Raw genomic sequence first — 6,833 nt, forward strand, 5'->3', positions numbered from 1 at the left:
GTGCAGTGCTCTATAGCGTCATTTTGAGGGAAGGAAGGAGTTGAAATAGTTTATGTCTGAGATGTGAGGGGTCTGTAGATATTTTCACAGCCCTCTTTTTCATTTGTGCAGTATACAGGTCCTCGATTGAAGGCAGGTGGGTAGTAATTGAACAAAGTAAATGTTGATTGGGAACCTTTCTGCAGGAGAAAGTCATTAATATATGGAATCAAACTACTTTTAAGGAAATGAATTTATTGACCAAGACTAAAAGAACACAGATATAAAGAATAAACAAAGAAACCAACACATTAGAGCAGGGCTGTCAAACTCCCGGCCCATGGGCCTGATGCGTCACACGCTGGCCACGCCCATGCCTGGTTTAGTGAAGGGGGGGAAGTCCCAATATGTCATGGGATGTCGCTGTGACGATGTGAGTTTGACACCCCTGCATTAGAGAATGGAAATGGTGGCAAACATTACAAAGTATTAATTTAGGCCCAACATATAACCAGATCATTTGAGCCTATGGGTAATTCAAACCAGCACCTTCACAGCAATTGCATTTGAGCAGAATTTGACAGCTTTTGTAGAAATTTTAATAATCTGGTATGTTAGTAGAAGTGTATTCCTACTACTTTAGGCCAACCTGGGAATATTAATTCAGAGTACTAAGATGAATGAGTCTTCCTTGATGGCTTCATCCAAGCATAAGTGAGAGCACCCTAAAGGGTGTAGCTGAACCTCCCCTTCAATATCTTTGAGGGTAAGGTATTAAATTTCACTAGTGTAAATATCCTTTGAAGTGAGATAAAAAGCATAATAGAACAGTTGGGGCTTGCAAAAGGTATGGTACAGTATTGCACTATTGGTCAAAATAGTGCAAGTGCAAGTCAATGATGTTGACATTTTTAACACAGCCTTTTCTGATTAACAAAGATTGGGATGTGAACGCCAAAAGCACAAATAACAATTTATACCTTTTTCTACCAGGAAATAAAGTGTCAGCAAGAATAGACAGGGTCCAAGATCAACCCTGAAATTTGATTTAGGAGCTACTGTGAATTTGATGTCCCTCAGGTGGTAGGAATATATGGAGAAATAAAAATGAGTTCATTGGACAAATATCAGACCATGTATTCTTTCAAGAAGCTACTAAGATTTCTGCAACATTTTAGGCACTTAGGAAAAATGCTTCAAAATATATTGTACCTTTTTACAGTTTCTTAAATGAATGCATCTTTTCTGAGGATCAGATTGCAGCTATGGACAGGAACTGCACAATCCCAGGAAATGATCAGGGGTAGGATTCTACCAGTTCGGCTCGGTTCAGGCGAATCGGTAGCTCTGAAGATCAGCTGGGAGTGAACCAATTCACCTTGAAGATCAAGGTATTTCCTCCCCCCACCACCGATCAGCTGTTTTCCAAAGATCAGCTGTGCCATGCGATTTAGATTAGCTAGAAAGCAGGAAATTGTCAGATATCTTGCTTTCTAGCTAATCTAAATTGCGCGGTACAGCTGATCCCTTCCTCGCTGTTGTACTACTTTGGCCAGGAGGCTTCCCTGAGGTCCAGGAGGCAAAAAGTGGGGTGCGGGGTGGTGGTGGTGCTGCGCGCCCCCCCCCCTGCCCCATTTTTGCTCCCAGAAGACTTCCCTGAGGCCCAGTAGGCAAAAAATAATAATAATCCACGCCCACCCAGTCACATGACCACCTGGCCACACCCACAGAACCAGTAGTTAAAAAATTTGCATCCCACCCCTGGAAATGATGCAGCTTCAGGCAGATGAAGCACTTGAATCCCTTATGCTCTCCAAATCGTGAATTGTGCCATGGCATAGACCCCCCAAAATTGCTAGCGTCCTTATAAATACCAACAAGAGCAATAAATAAGCTCTGAACTAATTACTCTTCAACTTCTAAAGTTTTTCAACACATAACAACACTATGTTTTCAGGAATCATGGTCAGAAAAAACTTCAAGGCTTTTTTAAAATGGGGTTCAGGGTTTGCCCACTCCTATTTTTATTCACAAGTTTGGGGAGATATATCTATACACATAGGCTCACACAGTATAAATAACATAAACACAACTGTTATCATCCAGAAAATCTCTCAATCTATCTATAGTTTCAATAGGCTATCCAGTATGGTGTAGTGGTGAAGGCCTCAGGCTAGAAACTGGGAGACCATGAGTTTCAGTCCTGCCTTAGGCATAAAAGTTGGTGGATGACTTTGGGCAGCCACTCTCAGTCTAAACCACTTCACAATGTTGATGTGGGGAAAAGAGGAGGAGGAAAGACTATTATGTATGTTCATCACCTTAAGTTACTTATAAAGTGATAAAGGTGGGATAAAAATCTAATCAAGCAATCCTTGTAAAGGGAGAAAGCTACTGACAGATTAAACATCAACAGACAGTGATCCAGCCATGACTAATGATTAAAAATTCCTATCTGCAGATCGCTACTAACCTGTCCAACTGAGAAAACAAAAGTTCAAAATAGTCCAGATTTAGTTTGGGCTAATTACAAGTCAAGGGAACTGTGTCTGCCATGGAAGGTATGAAACAGAGCTGCCCTTGTTGAGGCAACACTACTGCAGGTGCCTCAGGATAATCAGCCTGAGAGCCCCAATACTAAAAATGCTATTACCTATTCACAAAGACTGCTGAAAGGACACTGGCGATATCCCAGCCAAATTTGAGTGCTCAACATATATGATACAGAAGAGCCCTGGTGGCACAGTGGCTAGAATTCAATATTGCAGGCTAACTGCCCACAGCCTGGAGTTTGATTCTGATGATTGACTCAGACTTCCATCCTTCCGAGATTGCTAAAATGAGGACCCAGGTTTTTTGGGAGGTGGGGGTGGGGGCAATAGACTGACACAGAGAGTGCTATAAAAGCACTATGGGGCAGTATATAAAGTGCTATTGCTATTGCTAATACAGGCCCAAATCAGATCAGAGGGAATCTTATATGAATAAACATGAATAGGCTAACTTTTATTCTTACTCATTTGCAGTGCAGTATGTATGTATAGTTTGTTGTATGTTAATTTTAGAATAGAAGTCCCATGATGATATTATTATTATTATTATTATTATTAGTATTATTATTATTATTATTATTATTATTAATATTAATATTATTAATATTAATATTATTATTTATTATTATTATTATTATTATTATTATTATTATTATTATTATTATTATTATTATTATAGCAGATATTATAGTTACTATTAAACTGACACCAACAGATCAACTACTTGAAATGGTGTGCAAATTTCACCATTAACAATTGCAGGTGCTATTCAAACAATGTTCTATGAACACTGCCTGCTAAAACATGCATTTCAAATATAGCAGGAATCGGTTCTGATTCCTGAATAAATTAAAGCAAGATAAAAAGTGTTGGCAACCTGCATTTGGAAATTAAGGGTGGTACCTTCTTACTACCATTCTAGTAGATCAATTAAACTGGCTACAAGTTAATGCAAGCCTCTGAAGCCTCTGGGGAAAAAGGGCTAATCATGCTTTAAGAAAGAGACAGTGTTGAAATAATACAAGAATCAGATCCTCTTGGGATTAGTATAGAACAGAGTAGATGCCAGCCACAAACCAAGCTTTGAATGCCAAGAAGTTATTAGAATGTCCATATCCTTTTCGAGCGTTCAGAACATTATGTACTCATTTTCTCAACAGTCCTTATGACGACAGTATAAAATGATTAGATACTGTAATCCCTGATTTCCTTTAAGATAAATTGAGCTCTGTACCATACATATAAACATGCACATATCTTGTCCCAAAGGTGCTTTTTCAAGAGACAACTGGACTTTGTTTTTCTCTGAAGATGTTTTGCTTCTCATCCAAGAAGCTTCTTCAGCTCTGACTGAAGAAGCTTCTTCCCCATTGTCCAGTCAGAACTGAAGAAGCTTATTGGATGAGAAGTGAAATGTCTTCAAAGAAAAACAAGAAAGTCCAGTTGCCTCTTGAAAAAGCACCTTTGAGACAACTATGACCTGGATGACTAATAATCTCCATACACATACACATATCTTGTCTCTTTGTAGAGACAATCTTGCTTTCTCCATAACCAGTTGAAACTATGATTAAGTCTGTCCAAATATTGTGAAATTAATTAACTGTGAGCATCCTAGATCAAGCCAAGACCAAAACCACTAGAGAATTCCTCTGAAGCCTGGCACTCAGACAAATTGGCAATCAACAGGCATGCCGAGATAAACAACATCTACATACCATTCAAAAGAGACAATCAACAAGTCAAAAAGGAAACAAAAAGGCCCAAACATCTCCTCACCAGCAATCAACAACCAGATGAGCAAAGATTAACACCAAGATTAACACTAGACCAACTATCAAGAAGCAAACAATGCCCTAATCAGACAAAGAAGCTAACAATTAACAACAGTACAATCAAGGAACCACCAAGACCTCTTCCACCAACAGTGACAGAGAGCAAGCCACTATATAAAATGACAGTAAACCCACTCCCTACTAGCACTGATGATATTACCTAGTTTAGTAATGAAACATCAATTAACAATCAAACAACCAGAATACCAAGGACCCCACAGTTCAACCCTGAGATACAAATATTCTCTTTTATCAGCATAATTGATTTAATCAGCAATGAAGCCAACTGAAGATCTCACTGGTCTCCCAAGACCCCCAGGCCTGATGACAAAGCAAGGTCTTGAAGAACTTCCAAAAAATAAGGATGGATGGAGCTGATCTCACTTTAGAGGGGGGGTGGAAGAGATAAATGTTCCATAAGGCAGATACCCCAGCAGAGAAGGTCTGCCTCTGTGGGACTGGCAAGCTTAGTTCTCTGAAAGATGGGACCTGCTTCTCTTGCAGGATCTGATAAGACAAGCAATCGGGGAGAGGTGGTCCTTCAAAAAAAACGCATCTTTAACCCATCAAAACCAGCCCTTGAATTGAATCTTGAAGCAAAGTAGCAACCAATGCAGCTCATGGAGGTGTCATGAATTTGTTCTAGCAGAACACATAACTGCTTGTGGGACTGCATTTTGTACCAGTTGAAACTTCTGGATACTGTTCCAAGGGCAGAGCCCTCCAATCCAGGTAAAGGTATAACTGGCGCACGCCTAGCCATCACCTCCTCTTTGAGCATGAGTTCTGAGTCCAGGAGGACTCCCAAGGTGTACACTGGGTCTGTCTGCAGCAGAGCCACCCCAGTCAGCACCAAAAATGACACAGTCCTAGGACCAGTAGGTCCCCAAGCCCAAAGTTACTAAGTCTTGTCAGGGTTCAACTAGATTTAGTTTGTTCCCCATCTAGATCTTCACAGCCTCCAGACACCAGTAATGTGCCAGGGGCAGATATGTTGCAGGTAATTTCACAAAATCATTGCTGGAACAGGGAGAAATGTTTATTCACAAAATAGTTTTTGCAATAGATACAATAACAGTCCGTTCGTTAACCGGAATGTTAACTAGAAGTTGTTCCTTATCATCCATTTTCACTCCTGAAGATGGTCCTTACCAAATTTCAGATTTCTGGGCAGGAGAACAATTTCAAACAATCGCTAGATTGCAATTATGCATAATTTTTATTTTTTGAGAATGCCTATGCAACTCATATCCCAGTGGTATTCATAGAAATACAGATAATGCTGGAGGGTTGAATTTTGGAGAATACTAGTTTATTATTATTTTTAAAAAAGATTAGAGCCTGATGGATATGAAGGGAGCTATCCATGCATATATCCATTCCTATAGGCAGCTCCACCCCAACCCAGAATATTGAACCCATTCACCAGGAAGTCTATCCCCAGTATTTGAAATATGTGGGTGTGTGAGAGTAAAAATGCTGTTATATGTCATGCCCCTGTCAGAATCTGATTCCAAGGGGGAGGCTGAGCAGCTGACAGTGGGAATGTGGTTCCGTTGGCTGTGGAAGAAACTGGGGAAGGGCAAAGTCCGACTGGCCAGAGCAGGGGAGAAGTAGACCAAGTGAGAGGGAATTCAGAGGAAGATCCAGGCCCACCTCCTCTTCATCCTAGGGCACGCAGGGAGGAATGGAGAAGGGAGCAACATGAGTTGGGTGGCTTATGGGGCAGAAAAGGGCCCTGATTCCCTTCATTAGCTGCAGCTGGAAACACAGTGTTTAAAAGGGGAAATTGTGCACAGCAACTTCTTGGAAGCAAATCGTGAGTTATTGTTGAGGCTTATCTGGGTTCCTGGCGTCTTCCCAACTGTGTGGGTTTTGCTGGCCTTTCAAGTCTGGAATTCCTTATCTTGCCTGTCAAATTAATTACTGCAGTGTGGTTTGTGTGGATTTTTATTTACAGTTTGTATGTACTTTGTTTTCAGACTGAATTTCCTCCACTTAAAGATTGTTTTTGGGAGAGGTTTTTTTTTCCCCAGCAGAAGGTAACCTGGACATTGGGGGAAAAGTTGGAGGTATTAAAGGGACTCTTCCTTATGTGTCTGTGTTGCCTTTGTGCCACCCCCCCATCACATTATAGTATTGAGGGGATGTTTGTTGCTTTCTTTTCCAATGGTTTACAGTTACATTTCAGAAACATCATTTTAAATCTGTCACACTACCCTGGAGCAAATCTGCCTTAGAGGCACTGGAAAATTTAATAAAGCAATTTTTAGCTATTAGCTAATGTGCTAATTGAACATGTATACATATAACTTATATATATTCCTGACAAGTACCTAATGAATTGTTCTTAAAGTACAGGTGGTCCTCAACTTACAAAAATTCGTTTAGTGACTATTAGAAACTACAACATCACTGAAAAAGTAACGTATGACCATTTTTCACACTTATGACCATCGCAGCATCC

Source organism: Notechis scutatus, chromosome 3 (genome assembly GCF_049901735.1).
Source record: "Notechis scutatus isolate UNSWTSFEM ecotype Mainland chromosome 3, rNotScu1.2, whole genome shotgun sequence".
In the NCBI taxonomy this organism is placed as follows: domain Eukaryota; kingdom Metazoa; phylum Chordata; class Lepidosauria; order Squamata; family Elapidae; genus Notechis; species Notechis scutatus.